The sequence below is a fragment of the Musca domestica genome, unplaced genomic scaffold (assembly GCF_030504385.1).
Source record: "Musca domestica strain aabys unplaced genomic scaffold, Musca_domestica.polishedcontigs.V.1.1 21, whole genome shotgun sequence".
Taxonomy (NCBI): Eukaryota; Metazoa; Arthropoda; class Insecta; order Diptera; family Muscidae; genus Musca; species Musca domestica.
The window spans coordinates 11586563-11602470 of record NW_026712258.1 but is presented as its reverse complement, the minus strand read 5'-3'; the positions used below and the strand labels follow the sequence as shown (position 1 = coordinate 11602470).

General features: G+C 31.5%; 1 protein-coding gene across 1 annotated transcript in view; it reads right to left on the bottom strand.

Moving 5' to 3' along the window:
• The window catches only part of LOC101891896 (uncharacterized protein DDB_G0284459-like), a 182025-nt gene extending 169003 nt beyond the window's left edge, over positions 1 to 13022 (bottom strand). The window contains exon 1 of the mRNA XM_059122734.1: positions 11119 to 13022. The gene's annotated coding sequence lies outside the window, so the exon portion shown is untranslated. The remainder of the gene's footprint in view (positions 1 to 11118) is intronic.
• Positions 13023 to 15908: the final 2886 nt, after the last annotated feature.

Here is a 15908-nt window from a genome sequence, read left to right as displayed (position 1 = left end):
TAAACGATCTGTTTCAACCTTAAAGGTTCTATCACACGAAATATTTTTTAATATATGTAATATCAAATTTTCCATATGTAGAAGTTGCAAATATCGTGTGATACCTAGACGACATTTCATTTGTAAAATACGTGAGTAGATTACATACGTACTTTTTCGTTAACAGCGAGCCCTATTCTTAGCGGAAAAATGTAATTTAATAAAAAAAGTGTTCTGTTGTGTAAAAATATACAAAATTAAATTTGCGATAAAAGATACATCAATTTAATATAATGTATTTTTTATGTAATAAAAAATACATTATATTAAATTGGAAGTAAAAAAGTCATATGGAAGTGTGTGATAGCAAAACTTATATGTCATATGTAAAATGGCAAATTTTGACATAAACATGGATAATAAAAGTGACAGTACATGTGTAAACCCTATTTCGCCTGATAATGCCTCAGGAAATGCTTATTTTTTTCTAGTAGAACACATCTCTGATTCTTCCACACAATTTGTCTAGTGTAAACCTTGGGTTATATTTAAAAACGAGTTGTTTCAGTCGCACCTTTTTTCTTGAGAGTAACCCAAATAGATATTTTTATTTTTGTGTGCAAAAGAACACAATTCTAATGTGATTTCCTCCTAAGTACATTTATAATTGTTATGCATGCATTTTGGTTGTCTGTTTTTTTTTCTTCTCTTATTTCCAATTTGAATTTCAATTTATGTAAGCACTAATGTTTGGATTTTGCAGTTTGTTCTATTGTTGACCATTCTTGATTCGTTTCGATAAATTAGAATATACTTAACATTTCGGTATCAATCATTTGTTCACACACACACATTCAATCATTCATTCATCATATGAACTTTTAAATCTGTGATATGTTTATATGGTGTAGCTATTGTTTCTTTGAATATCAATTGCGAAAATTGGTGCGTAATTTTCTAAAAAAAACGCGGCTGGTGATGGGCGGACATTTCAATGCGGTGGCGATGAAAATGTTTTATGTAATTGCACATTGTTGTGGTAAACAATTTAAGTTCTACAAACAATTGCATGATTTATATTTTGTTTTGTGTAAACATGCATATATTTTTCTGAGAAACTGATTCATGTTTCCAAAGCAAAAATATTTTTTTTAAAGCTATGATTTTGCACTAATGTGTGGAGGATTACTCATTGTTTTCATAATTTAAAGCTTTTACCTAGAGTCATATCGGGGCATATTTCAACCTTTCTTTAAAAATCCGTAAAAGGAAATACCAACAAAACATTTGTTTTGTTTCTCTTTTTTATGTGGTTAATTACATATTATAAGCAATAACCCCTAAAACCTAAGTGTGTAATTAGTTAATTTGTAGAAATCATATGGAAGTAATTTTTGATGGACGTTATTGATTGGTGTTAATGGGAGAAACATAGTAAAGTACTTTATGTACCTAAATTTAGGAATGGTAATTTTGTTTCGTTGTTAAATTATAAATATTATTTGAATAATTTTGAATTGGCACAGGCTTCATTTGAAAAATTTATTTTGAGTATTGTTTATAAACAGGTTTTTTTAAAATTGCATAATGTAAACTATATATAACTCTGATATGAACTGCATGGTAGAAGATTTCAGGTAAATGCATCAACGCTTGGGAACAGTAATATGTCAAAATATTTAAAATGTTGTTTGTTTTTCAAAAATAAGTAGATTTTTATATGTTTTCTTATACGAGGCCAATCGGAAGTTGCTATGATATTCATTTTTCAAAAATGTTTACAAATGTCAGTAATTTTTCATTAAAAAAACTGCAACCAATTTTCGACTGCTGTCATTTCTAAGTCACTCTTCCGACAGCCATTAAAATTATTCCGGTGACAGCTCATTATATTGTTTACAACCGTACAAAAGCATTTTGGTGAGAATTTTCCGGAAAAAATAGTTATTCGCGATGGAATTCAAGCGTGATTTCTTCATATTTGGGTGAGATGAACAAACTGCAACCAACTTCAGACTGCTGTCATTTCAAAGCCACTCGTCCGACAGCTGTTAAAATTATTCCAGTGACAGTTCATTATATTGTTTACAACCGTACAAAAGCAAAATCTCCGGATACCAATCCGTTGGACTATTGTGTCTGGAGTATTTTGGAAAGCAAGGTTAACACTTAAAAATACCAAAGTGTCGATCACCTCAAGCAAGCGCTTCGCCAGGAATGGGCCAAAATACCGCAGAGCAATATTCGGACAGCGTGTGGCGGTTTCATTGGCCGTTTGAAGGCTATAATTCGTGCCATAAGGTGACCAATTCGAGCAAATCTAAACTTATTCCAAACTTAGATGCTATTTCCGACATTTTTCAGCAACTTTTACAAATTTGAATAGTTTTTCATTGAACATTTTCAATTTCAAAATATGTTTGACAGTTCATTGTTCCAGCAGCTGTGTCGATGCGACTACCTGTATTCTTCTACCATGACTGGAACAGAGCACATGTATAGTGCACGAGTAATTATTATATACGCCACTAGATGGCACTTAACTAACAAGGTGCCAGATTGTCAAGTAAATACAGGGGCAGAAGGTCATCATAATCGAAACGGCCTAGACAATTTAATGGACATTCTACTTCGAAATTAAATTCCATTTCATTAAATTTTTGCTCCAATTTTGTATTTCAGACTCAGACAATTGTGTCCGCGGTCAGAAAAAAAACCACAATGAACAATTCTGAAAAAAATCGTGCCTTATTGTAAGAGATAAGACAAAATAATTTTGAATGTATATTCCATTTACAAAATAAACAATAAACAAACACCAAACTATGGACACTTTTGTGATATTGCTCTTTGTTAAAACCGAAATAAATTTTAACAATTTTGATAGTTTTAGGTTGTATGTTTTATTTATTTTCCTTTTTATTTTTTGTGTATAAAATTTTGATTGTAAATGATCTATTTTTATGCCTTTTCTAATAAATAAACAATTTATTTTATTTATAAATTTTAATCATTTTCTATGTGGGAATGGAATTTTTTTTATGTTTTCCACTTGCTCTATTATCTTATTGTGAATATTTTGTTGGTATCGCCGTTACGTTTATTGAACTCCAATTATGCGATTAAAAGTTGACAATTTGCTACTCGGTCGGTCAGCTGATTCATTCTCTTTTCCTCTCCAGCCGTCTATTGTTTGTCTGCGACTTAATCAAGTGACGTATGACATGAATTTTTTTTCCGTGTTGAAATATTCGATAACTTCCAGTCAAGTGACGACAACTTTGGCTTATGATAGAGAAAATGACAAGAGAGCGCGCACACAAACACACACACTCACTCACATTGGAGATAACAGCATATTAGTTTTTGTTTTGCTTTAAATTCTGTTTTTTTTGTCAATGTGGTGTATTCGCATTTATATTAAGCACTCCACTTCATCTTTTGGCCTATTGTGAGGTTTGTTGTTGTTATTATTGTTTTTTTCCGGCATAATGAACATAACAAATGTGCCTGGCTGTTGTTTTTTTTTTCTTCTTCTCTTTTTTTTGCAAATCCACATGAATAAATAGAAAACGCCACTAGCAACGGCATAAAACTCAGTCACTCGGTTACTGTGCAAATTCTGTCATGTTTTTGCTTTTTTTATTTTGTCATTGTGCGTTTTTATTCAACTTTTTGCTCTAATCTAGGTTTTGTCGTTGTGTGCATTTTTTTTTTGGGGGGGGGGGGGGGGGGGGGGGGGGGGGAATTCATGCACCATGCACCCAGCTGTATATGACGTGAATATGTTTTATGATGTTTTATTTGCTTCTTTTTGTTTTTATTTTTTGCTGTTTTGTTAAAAGCGAAAGTTGTGACTTTTGCCGGCATGCATGCATGTGTATTTGCATTAAAATCGCACATGAAATTGGTTGATGTTTTTGAAAAATTGAGAGAATTTTTCAATTATGCTCTCGGTAGGTTGGTTTGATAAAAAAAGAAATATTACATAAGAATATTTTAGATATGTTCACTTTGAATTAGGGTTAAAAAGTAAGGGGTTAAATAGATCCATGGTAGAAGAATACAGGTAGATGCATTAACGCTTGGTGACATTGATATGTCAAAATGTTTAAAATGTTTTATAAAAAATAATTGGATTTTTAAATGTTTTTTATACAAGGCAAATCAGAGGTTGTTGTAATATTAATTTTTCAATAATTTTTACAAATTTCAATAATTTTTCATCAATTTTTTTTTAATTTAAAAATTGGTTTGGCAGTTCATTGTCCCAACAGCTGTGTTGATGCGACTACCTGTATTCTTCTACCATGATCTCTTTTAGCCTCAATGCCACGTTTGCAGTTTCCTTATTAATCTGAAGTTCTAGTTAATATGTGTGAATTCGACAAAAAATATGTGCTCTGTTCCCGACCCTGCACGAATCTACTATTATTGCATTTTTTCGATATCATAAAGGGAAATCGGTTTTCGTAGTATATATTTCCTTATACGACATCAATCGGACGTTATTATAATAAGCTTTTTTTAATTTTTTAGAAATTTGAATAATTTTTCATTCAAAAATTTCAATTCCAAAATTGGTTTGACAGTTCATTGTCCCAGCAGCTGTGTCGATGCGATTACCTATATTCTTCTGCCATGGTAAATAATTAGGGATTACCCCGGTAAATATTTTGTGTGTAAACGCAATTGTTTGATTTCTAATGTCAAAATGTTTGATTTCAACCCTAATATTGAGTTTTGACATTTGAACTACGTTTAGATACGAATTGTTACATCAATTACTTTGTAGTTTATGATTGGTCAATTGTCAGGCTTAAAAGCGTCAAAGAATTCGTATCTAAACGCAGTATGGTAATCAGCTGGTCGTGATCATATGCTATAATTTATAACTATTTCTATTTGTTTCGAAAAATGTCAAATGTCAATGAGTTTTTACAGATTTCGCCTGTGGCTGTTAAAATACAAGATTGTGATTGAAATCACAGTACCAAGCGTAAATTGTTTTAAAAAGTAAGCTAATGTGGATATGTAGTCTAATTTTGAATGTCTGGTAGAACATCTAAGATCCCATTGAGACTATACCCTTTTACTATGATTAAGGGCATTATCTTAATCATCCCAAAATTAAATGAATTTAAGATAATAATAAATAAATCCAATAATAAAACAAAGTATTCTGGAATTCAAAACTGCTTTTTGCTCCTAACAATACAACGCTTTACCAAAATTGGCAAATGTGTTTGTGTATCGTTTACTTACATTTCAAAATGGCTTTAAATAGAGATACACAAAAATGTGGATGCAGGATGTAAACTATATGAACTTTGGGAAAAGTATATGAATAAGAAAAACCCGAAAAGAGCCCTTGTATATGTAAATATTGTTGCTGAAATGACGTCTCAGGAATATATTGTATACATGCGTATATAATTCCCTCAAAAATTTCCAAATTCTGTCAGACATTCGCAGACTCCGAGAGATTATATTGTTTTTTTTGTTATAATATAAATAAATAGGCGCGTTTGTATACGTAAACAAAGATCAGCTGATTGATATTTATATAATTTTAAACTAGTCTAAACAAGTAGGATTTAGAAATCGAGTCGGTCTAAATGGGCTATTATTATGGCTTCATGTTTATTAAAACATATTCGGTGTGAATAAGGTTTAAAAATATTTTGTCAAATTAGTGCGTTTATAAACAATTTTTTTGAAAGAAATAGCCCTGATATTGAGCCATTCACAATAAATGTAATAATTTTAATAAATTGGTAAATTATCACGGTTAAGCCGAAACAAATGTGCATGTAAACGTACTTTAAGAGTATTTCAAATACAAAAGAGGATTTCATTGCGATATATTTGATCTGCTTTATTTTCCTTGATTCCACATATAATTTGAAGTAGGAGTCAAAAAAGCACCAAGTATTTAATTTCTTTATACATTTAATTTTTATTCGAACCCAAAGCTTCCATGATTAAAAATACAAATCTCACTAAAACCTCAATCGTATGTTTATCAGTCAAAAGAAATTTGTTAAACTTGTTAACAAACCTAATCCCATTTCATTGCTCTGATATTGATATAAGATAACTGAAATTGTCAAAAACGCAAATTCTTTGTGCCTACATTTTTAAGTCATTAAAATCTCCTTATACGGCCATAAAAACCAATCGTATAGATAAGATTCGTGATTTAGTTGTTGATTTTTTTGGCAATTTGAGTGGAAATAAACATATATGCTATGGAATCTCCTTGTTTTATTTACATAACTACTATTTTTCAGGTTAATCATTCGTTAGATTGCAAAATATGTTATAAGTTCATTAACCCTATTTGATGTTAACCCAATAATGTGCACCTAATAAATTGCCAAAAGAAAGTAAAACTTAATAAAAAAATAAAATTTGAATAATTGGAACGCTTTTTAATTGCTTGCGAATCGTTATTGGTCAGGGCAATTTGTTATGCTTCTTTTTTTTTTTCTTGGAGTAAACCTGTTTTGTTGCTAATCTAAATAGATCATAAAATTTATCAGAGAGAATAGATTATCATAAATTTATTATGATTTGCAAATGCATGAATAACATGGCATATGTTAATTCCAAATGCCGTTAAAATGAGTTTAAAGACATATGTATAAACGAGTTGGTGAATAGATGTTCTCAACACATCAATTTCTAATAAATGGCAAGACACCACAAATATGACTGTGGAAAACGTGCGTTAAACTTATAACACTAATCCGTGAATATAGTTCGTATGTAAACACGCTATAAGTTTATCCGGGTTAATCCTAATCACTATAAATTTAATTGTCAAAACATATGTTAAATTTATTGCGATTGATCAATTAATATGATAAACTCGGTAAAAAATGTGCATGTAAACGTACTATTAGATGATAACGGATTTTACAACTTTATTTTAATCGAAAATACTTAACACAGCTGATTCCAGCCAGACAGCTGTTCAATGTAAACATTTCACAATGTTGTAGAGTTTGCATGGTAGAAGAATACAGGTATTCGCATCGACACAGTTGCTACGACAATGAACTGTCAAACTAATTTTGGAAATTAAAATATTGAATGAAAAAATATTTAAATTTGTAAAAATTGTTGAAAAATGTATTACGATAACCTCCGAATGACGTCGTAAAAGAAAACAAATAAAAATCTACTTATATTTGAAAATACATTTAATTTTTTGACACATAAATGTTCCCAGGCTTTGTTGCATCTACCTGTATTCTTCTACCATCTGAAAATGTTTAATGAAAAAATATTGAAATTCGTAAAAATTGTTGAAAAACATTAATTATAATAATGGTTCAATAAAAAGGTAAGGTAAAACTATCAGCTGTTTAAATTTTTTTTCTAAATGTGCCCGACTTCTGTCAATTTTGTATAACTAATATTTTCAAAACCAATGATTGGAAGAAACGTAAATTGCGGCTAGCGCATTAAAGCTATTAACCAGTTTAGCCATGAAATTGAATGATTGGATCATATTTTTAATTTTATAATTTTGAATTAGTCTGACAGGAAGTGGGCATAGCCTCATGGCTGTATTTCTGTAGTTTTACGAAAATGTTCTACCTCCTTATTGTACCATGATAATAACCTCCAATAATTGACGTCGTATAAGAAAACATATAAAAATCTTGTTATTTTTGAGAAAATATTTTTTAAAAATTGTAGCATATCAATATTCCCAAATATTGATGCATCTACCTGTATTCTTCTACCATGAAAGATTGCCCATTTTGACATTTGAAAAAGTGTCGAAAATGTATTTTGTTGAAGGAATGAAGATATTGATATTTTTATCTCTCAATATAAATATTATTATTTTTGAATATAATTTTTATATATAAATCTAAATATTCATGTGTGTGAGTTTTCTCTTTCAAAGAAAAAAATAATCGCAATACCAGACACATTTGTCATATTATTCTTAAACTTGACATTTCTACAATAGAAAAAATCGTTTTTTTCCACCTTTTTTTCAAAAGTAAACAAAACTAACAGAAAATGTGATATGTGGGTGTATATAATAAAAATCTTGAATATTTTAAAAATATTCGAAATGGTGCAAAATGAGCCTAGCAATTAAAAATAATATAAAATGAAAAAATCATTAAAAAGTCATAAAAGTATAGAACATAAGCGATTTAGCGTGATTCTTTAATCATCTACACCGTAGCCAACGAAGGTGATGCATAAATTTGAAAATATTTTTCTTGTGAGTGAAATAAAAATTATAAATAATATTTGCTAGTATTTATGCCATAATTTTTAGAAAAAAAAATGAATTGTAAAAATATTGAAAAAAGCTTTAATGACAGCTCAGGTATATATAGTATATATGCCTATATAATTTCCTGATCATAAGGGATCTTACTTATTTCTAAATTCTGTCAGATATTGGCAGAATGCCGATAATTATTTGTTTTTTTTTATTTTAATTAAAAAACACGTTTGTTTACATAAACAAATGACAGCTGACTGACATTTTATATCATTTTAAACTAGTCTAAACCAGTAGAATTTGAAAGTTGGATTTAGAAATCGAGTAGATTTAAAATGACTAGTCTAAAAGTGGTCTAAAACGCCCAACGCATTATAATCTAAATTACGCGTTTTACGAGGGTTTGCCATTTATTTGATGTATAATCAAAGGAATTGTCCAGGTAAGTGCATCAAAGCTTGGAAACATTGATATGTCAAAAAAAAAAAAAACAAATTTCAATAATCTTTAAAATTTTCAATTCCAAAATTGGTTTAAATGTTCCTTGTCCCAGCAGCTGTGTCGATGGGACTACCTGTTTTCTTCTACCATGGAATTGTCAATCTAAAAAAAAGAGTTTTACAAAAACATGTTCGATGTCAAAAAAAAAAAAAAAAAACAATCTCAATGAATATCAATTTTAACTTGTCTTAATTAAAAATTTCGATAGAAACGTTAAATATAGAAAGGTAAAGTTCAACACCAGTTGTTTTCACCAAAAGTTTCATTTTTATCAGACTTAAATTGGTAGACACAAATTCAAATTCATTTCGATCAAAATTTGTTTTCGCTCCAAAAATACGAATACAAAAAGAGAGAGCAAATAAATGGAGCTATAAAATTTTAAATCTCTTAAAAAAAATCAGATTTTATAAAAATGAACGATATTTCAAAAAAAAAAAAAAAAATAATATTTGTTTTCTAAATAAATGATTTTTTCCAGAACCTGCAAGATCCGACTATTTTTTTCAATTTTTCCAATTATAAAGGTCTTGTAAACATTAAAAAAAAAATGAGTAATCGACAAATATCGGTAAATTTAAAACACAAAATGATGATATAAACAAGTAAACAAGATGTAAGTTCGGCCGGGCCGATTTTTTAAAATCCTCCAACATTTGGAACAAATTTTAAAAATTTTCAAAAAAAAAAAAAATTAATTAAATAAAATCCCTTAAAAATTCTGTTAAAATCTTAAAAATACCGAATGTTGCCGTTACGTTAGGGTCTATATGACGACGTGGACCTGCATAGGCAACTTTTGTTACAAGCCATTACAATATTCAAATGCGAAACTTGAACAAAAAATTCGGTGAATAATGTCGCTAAAATCATGAAAATACCGAATATAGGGAGGTATCGTTATATTGGGGTTAAACAAAGACGTGGAGCTGCACAAACAAGTTTCTGTCTTAGGCTGTAGTATTCATTACGAACTTCAAATACCAAATTTGAACAAAATTCCAATGTCGTTAAAATCATCAAAATACCGAAAATAGTGAGGTACTATTATATGGGGGCTATACCAAAACGTGGACCTACATCACCCATTTTCAATACCAAAAGTCCTGCAGACATAACATACATTTGAGTAAAATGTTATCAACCTACTTCATTTCGTTCGGAAGCTAGACTGATTTCCATAGACGGGCGGAAATGTACGGGCGTTACAAACGGAATGACAAAAAAAAAAAGATTTTTCGACTCCGAAATTTACTTTGTGGGAAAATTTAAAAAATATATATATTATATTGAAACAGAATCTTCTCGAAAATGTTTGGAGAAGCGGTATTACATGAGGAAGCCTTAGCGATGCCGCCACAATATTTAAGAATTATGAAGTTTTTCTTCATTTTAAAATATATCTTCCTTTTTTATATCCCGATGTTACATCAAATTTTAATGAAGCTGTCGATAACACTTTGAGAACCGATTTTCAACGACAAAAGAAATATTTTTTTTTAAGCAGGCTCACATTGACTGCTGACTCCCTAATTCCAATGTCTCAATATGTCGTCTCATGTCCTGACTCCCTAATTCCAAAGTCTCTCATGGACTACATACTTACTCTTGACAATGTCACTAAAGTGACTTCTGAATGTCAAACTCAGGCAAAATGTCTGTAGCAAAAAAGCATTGCTTGTCTACACTAGGTCAGAAGTACTGGGGACAAAGTCAATGGCAAGTCAGTAGTTAATAACCTGTATCATTTTTTGCAGAATATTTTTTTTTTCATTTTTCAACTCAACGTTTCACTGGTCTTTTTTCCAACTTCTTCAGAAGCTTATTATTTATTATTTTTATTTTTTTTAAATCAATTAATTTTTTACATTGCCATTAGAAACTGAAAAAAAAACTGCGCACCACAACAGGGAATTTTGTATAGTCTAACCGAATACTTAATAATAAATTAAAAATATTATTATATATAATAAAATATTGCAGCAATTATTAAAAACAATATCACACAACTGTTTGCTTTTAAATGATTGCAACTAAATTTTTATGTTTTTTTTTTTTTGGTAAATTAATTCACACGCGAAAAAAGGCTATTTTTCAAAAAAATAAATAAAATAAAATAAATAAATTATTTCACATGCGAAGAAGAGGCTATTTAAAATAAATAAATAAATAAATAAATAAAATAAAAAATAAAAGTAGTAAAAATAATAATAGTAATAATAAATAAATATTTCTTTCCTAAAACCAGTCTGATATTTTTAACTATCCTACTAAAACTTATTTTTTTAGCTTCTCTTTGATTTCATAAAAATACAATCCTACAATTTTTAATATAATTTTTGACTTGAAAAAAAAATAGTAACAAATATTATCTTTACCTTTTTGTAAATATTAATTTTTCCTCCGATTTATTGGCAAAATGTTGAAGAATATATTTCTTTCATTAAAGTTGAGGCTTCGATGTTTTTCTTTTATTTATTTATTTTTTTTTTCCAAATCAATCAAACACTTTTTTTGTACTCTTCAATATTTTTTTTTTCACTTATTTCTCTTGATAATAATAATTTTTTTCTTCCTTTTGGTTATTTCAAAATTTTCAAAATCGATTTCATTTAACTGCTTTGTTTCAAACATTGCCACAGATGAAAATCGATGATTTTCTTTTGACTTTTCGAACAAGAAAAAAATAATTGAATTAAAATTGTAACGATTTCACTTTTTTGTTGTTGTTGTCGATGTTGTTTTGGAGTTGTATTTTGGGGTATTAATTAATGGCTCTGTGATTATCTTGTTTTCATTGGCTTTGGACACATTTCAAATTCGTATCGTATCGATTGGTTGGGTGGCGGGGGGGCTTGTATTTGCGTAAAAGATTTTTTTCTGATAATTCAAACTTTTTTTGGCAAATTTTTATTTTTTATTTCTTTTTTTTTTTATTAATTGACACAAAAACCGGAAAATTGTTTTGCTCTGCTTATCGTTGCGTTATTTTTTTTTTTTTGTATTTTGCGGTTTGTCAAAGCGCACGTAGTCCATTAGAAGGTGTTTGACTTTGTTCGGTTCGACACAATAATGACTCGCGGTTTTCTCGGGGAAAATTGTAATTTTTCACTTGTTTATTTTTCAACAACTGCAGCCGGGCCTGAGAGCCAGCCAGGATATTCCTCCACTGCACTTGCGATAAATTTTTCTTTTTTCATTCATTCATGAAATCACTTGTTACGAGAAACACTTCTTGTGAAGATTTTCACATGGCAGATAGCGCGGTATTCGTTTGCGACAGATTAGCGCTTTTTTTTTGATTCTTTGCTGGCGTTGTTGTTGTTGTTGTTGTTTTTTCGTACCACTCACTATCAGCAAACAATTAGCGTTTCGTAATTCGTAAAAGTTTGCGGCCGCACCATAAGACACACATTCGCTCACTGAAATCGAAATTGCGACCGATAATAATTTGACAGCAGCGAGAGCCGCTGCTGCTGCTGGCGGTGCTGGTGTTTGGTGAGTGAAGCGCCCATGTTTGGGGTCTCTTGGCAGGAAAAAAAAAACGAAATATATGTTTTACTACTCGAGATTTGCTCTTTTCTTTACTGGGTTAAGTTAGATTTGTTTTTGGGATTTATTCGGTGGGGTTTTGCGGCGGCTGGCCCAACATGTTTCCGCCGTGAATTTGTTGCTATTTTTCACGTAACTCACGGCGAGAGAAAGAGTTGCGGTGTTTGGCGGTTTTTGGCAATGTTGAGGATCAGCAGCATAATTTTCACCGATCATTCACAAAAGCACTCTTCACTAAACTTTGCTAATGGCACGCACGCACGCAGGAACGAACGAACGCACGCACTTTTTCCGCTCTAAGTAAGATTTGCCGTTAACATAATCGCCCACGTTGTTTTATAATTTTTCCCCAAAGAAAAAATTAAAATACTTATTTTTTTAATTCACAATTTTCGTTAATTTTTTTTTTTCAATTTTTTTGTCAAAAAAAAATATTTGAGTTTATTTTCCAAGTTTCGTCTTTACGAAATTAAAATTCAAAATTTCTTCGTAGTAACGTATTTTTCCAACTTCCAGCCGTTTCACTTAGAATTGTTGGTTGATTTTGTAATGCTTGGCTTTAATGTTGTAATAGATTTGTGTGTGTGTTTTATTGTTGTTGTATATTTTCATCAACCGCGTATCTTCGAGATACTCCCAAATGCTTTCGTATCTAAATTCAAACTGAAAATGCTCGCATTACGTTCGGCACATTCGGTTCGGTTATGGTCGTCGCTGCTATCGTTTACCCATTCCACAAGGCAGGCACACAGGCACACACAACCAACCGTTTGTTCATTCATTCACCCAACACGAACAAGTAGCATCGTATAGCCAGCCAGTCAGCCAGCCAGCCAGCCAGCCAGCCAACAGAACCTAACAGTCAGAATGCCGCATAACATAATCAAGAACGGCCTGTTGTTGTAGCGCAGGCAAACAGACGGGAACGACAACCACGACGACGGTTTCAGTGTTAGCCTACTGACTTAAGCGAGCTGGCCGGTGTTGTATACCAACCTACTCCAATCAGAGGCTAAAAATCTCCTATGTTAAAACAGAAGACCCAACCACGACGACGACCAAGCAGCACGATAACATACTACCGGCGAAAAATGTATCTTCCTTTTGGTTGACAAACATCTGCCAACCACCACAGAGCAGCACGCAGATCCATTGGCTGTTGTCTTTACAATGTAAAAATGTTGGGTTCGTTGGGAATTACAACATACACGGGGTATAACAGTGAGGTTAGAACTCAGCTGCTTGGTCGTGTGGTTCGAAACGGCGCCATCTGTATGTCAAGGTGACAAGGAAGCAATTTACACAACAAACGTTGGCAAGTAAACATTTCATTCATTCATGCCGCACAGCTTGTGCAATGGGACCCAGCATCGAACACAGTGGTGCGATGTTGGCTCATTGTCGGTATGATGGCATGCAATGTATGAAGGCAGCATCACAGCCGTGGAATAAAATGTTTGCTGTTGCATGTTTTGTCGGCTGTTGTTGGGATCAGACTGGCGTTGCTGTTAAATGCCGTCGAAATGAAAATGCGAATGCATTTTAACATTGCCGAACCAGCGGGGAAACACTGTTGCTTGCAGCGATGCTATGATTTCTGCAATGGTGTGTGTTGGTATGGATTATTATTTCCGCTTCCGTCAATGTTATTTAACAGGAAATGCTGAGTGTGTGTGGGGTTCGGTAAAAAATAATGTGAACCGGCATTTAAATGGAAATGTTTTGAGAATGGTTTGCTGCTATTAATAGCCGATGTTATTGTCACCAGATGTAATTGTTTTTAACTCTTCTTTAATTAAATGTTACAACAGATAGGTACATTGTATGTTGACGTTTGTGTTCGTGCCATGTAACACAATACCGGCAGGCTGTGAAAACATTTTCAAACGAAGTATTTCTTTAAATATATTTCAGTTTGTTTAGAAACTAATTTATTGGCTGTGAGATTAGGTTACACAAAAATTGTCTCACTTATGTCAAAGCAAATTAATTAGTAATAAATTTAGTATTTCTTAAATACAAATCATTTAAAGTAAATGGGTTAATGGAAATGGAAAAATTCTATAAATAAAATGACAACAATATGTGAGGATTACAAAAAAATTTTCGAATGCAGAATGTGTAACGAAAGAAAAATTGTGGGTTTGATAACACTTTAAAGGTAGGTATTTGGTTACTTTCTACCAAGAAATGTCCAGCAACTTATTTCTCAGAGAGTAGAGTGGTTTTATTCTCCTGGGCAAATTTTATATATTATTGAAAAAATAAAGAAGTAAAAAACAGCTAAGTTCGGCCGCGCGGAAATTTTAATACCCTCCACCATTTGGAACGGTTTTGGGAATTTTTAAAAAAATTAAATCCGTAAAAAAATCTTTTAAACTCTTAAAAATACAGAATGTAACCGTTATATTAGGGTCTATACGACGACGTAGGCAACTTTTGTCATAAACCATTATAAATATTTAAATGCTAAACTTGAATAAAAACAAGTAAAAAAGCTGTAAGTTCGGCCAGGCCGAACTTTGAATACTGTCCACCATAAGGTACAAATTTGGCAATTTTCATAAAAATTAAAATCCGTTTAAAATCTTAAAAATACCGAATGTAGCCGTATATTAGGGTCTATACGACGACGTGGACCTGCATAGGCAAGTTATTACAATATTCAAATGCAAAACTTGAAAAAAATCTGTTTGTTATGTAGCTAAAATCGTCAAAATACTGAATATTGGGAGGTACCATGGGGATTATAAAACGTGGACCTGCACAGACAATTTTCTGGCATAGGCTGTAGTATCTATTACGAACTTCAAATACAAAATATGAAATAATTCCAGTAAATAATGTCGCTAAAATCATCAAAATACCGAATATCGGGGGTTCCGTTATATGCGGGCCATACGAAGACGTGGGCATGCCCAGACAATTTTCTGGCATAGGCTGTAGTGTTAATTACAAAATTCAAATACTAAATTTGAAATAGTTCCGGTTAATAATGTCGCTAAAATCGTCAAAATACCAAATATCGGGGGTTCTGTTATATGGGGGCTATACGAAGACGTGGACCTGCTCAGACAATTTACTGTTTTATGCTGTAGCATACATTTCGAACTTCAAATACTAAATTTGAAATTGTTCCGGTAAATAATATCTCTAAAATCATCAAAATACCCCATATCGGGAGGTACCGTTATATGGGGGCTATAAGAAGACGTGAACCTACATTGCTCATTTTTATCTTAGTATATAGTATCCACTATGAACTTCAAATACCAAATTTGAAACAATTCCGGTGAATAATGTTGCTGAAATAATCTAAATACCGAATATCGGAAGGTACCGTTATATGGGGGCTATACGAAGACGTGGACCTGCATACAAAAATTTTTGTCATAGGCTGTGGTACCCATTACGAATTTTAAATATGAAATTTCAAATAATTCCGGTAAATAATGTCGCTAAAATCGTGAAAATACCGAATATCGTCAGGTACCGTTATATGGGTGCTATACGAAGACGTGAACCTACATGGCCCATTTTGAATACCTAAAGTCCTGCAGACATAATACAGATTTGAGTAAAATTTTGTCAATCTACTTCATTTCGTTCGGAAGCT